This window comes from Trachymyrmex septentrionalis, unplaced genomic scaffold (genome assembly GCF_001594115.1).
Source record: "Trachymyrmex septentrionalis isolate Tsep2-gDNA-1 unplaced genomic scaffold, Tsep1.0 scaffold81, whole genome shotgun sequence".
Lineage (NCBI taxonomy): Eukaryota > Metazoa > Arthropoda > Insecta > Hymenoptera > Formicidae > Trachymyrmex > Trachymyrmex septentrionalis.
In genome coordinates this window covers 1,456,886-1,458,303 of record NW_017305997.1, presented here as the reverse complement: position 1 = coordinate 1,458,303, position 1,418 = coordinate 1,456,886, and the positions used below count along the sequence as shown (strand labels likewise).

Genomic DNA, 1,418 nt, shown 5'->3' with positions numbered 1-1,418 from the left:
ATAATACATCTATATAATTTAAAATTTAAAATGAACTTATAAATAATAGATAAGGACATGATGACGTCCTAACATATTATTAGGACCGTGTTTTACTACTGGAATGATGAAAGCGATATACATATTTATATAATTTCAAGTGAATAATGATACTATTATGACTTCTGTTTTCTACATAAGTCATAAATACAGCAGCAAAGAGGACTGTCGCACACAAAATTCCGCAACGGTGACCGTAAGACATAAACTTAAGCCGATGAGCCAATCAGGATATTACTTTAGATCTACAGTCTACGTAATCTAACGGAAATGGGAATAACAGTAAACTTACTCCACAACCTCGCGATAAGACGAATTTCAACCGGCTGAAACGCCTCATAGATAAGTTTACTGCTATTTCTATTTCCGTATTTCTATTACGTAGATCTAAAACACTATCCTGATTGGGCAGAAATTTGGTCTGCGGCAGCCCTAAGTGATGTTTTGACGAGATTTTAACGAGTGGTTTAATATAAAAATTATATAAATCAAGGGAGAAAAGAGTACATTATCGCTGTTTGCCCTGTAATCATTATACTGCACTATCGCGTACGCTGTACGTCATACATCCGCATTGTACGTTCTATGCGTGGACAGTATGATGTATGCACGTGCACCGCGACCGGTGCAATTGCACGTGTAAAGCGAGCGGGTGAAAGGGAGGCTCGTCGAACGCGATGCGGAACATAGGAAGAAGGAATGACATTACCGGATTGTGCAATAGATATGCGACGCTACGTGAATCAACTACTCGGAGACCGAACGAGGTGACGGAAGTAATTAGTCACGACTTTTTTCCCGCTGTAATTGGCATCGTGCGGACTGAGTGATTTACGCGGCGCATTTTTACGCGAATGCGAATTAATTCGCGTGTGTAATACGATGATGACTCGCGCTATTGTACTGAATGAAAGAAAAAAAGAAGCAAATACTTATTAATAGATAGAATCGCGATTGATGTAACGAGACGAAAGGCATGTTGGTACATCAGCATTATGAAAGCTTCGAGCGTGTAACGTTGAGTAAAATTGATGAGCATTAACTCTCTGATTAAGGCGGCTTCAGACGACATGGTCAATGTACGTCAACGTTAGTAAATATTAAATGCACATATATGCACACACGACATGCATAATTATCCATACGAATGTAGGTCAGTATATTTAGCGAATGTACATAAAGTTGGCGTACATTGTCCAAGCCGCCTTTAAACGTAAGAAAGTATATCTAAGGTATTCATAGCTCATTTTTATCGTAAGTTTTAACCGTTTTAAATGATGTCTTAAAATGCTAATACGGCCTTGTGATTAACTTACGACATCTCGGAACTGGGTACTTAATACACATACTGTGGTCTTAAATACATTGATATATGAAGT

At 38.2% G+C, this 1,418-nt stretch overlaps 1 protein-coding gene across 1 annotated transcript in view; it reads right to left on the bottom strand.

The window, feature by feature from the left end:
- LOC108754854 (icarapin-like) overlaps nucleotides 1-1,418 on the bottom strand; it is a 35,146-nt gene that overhangs the window by 30,214 nt on the left and 3,514 nt on the right. The window lies entirely within an intron of this gene.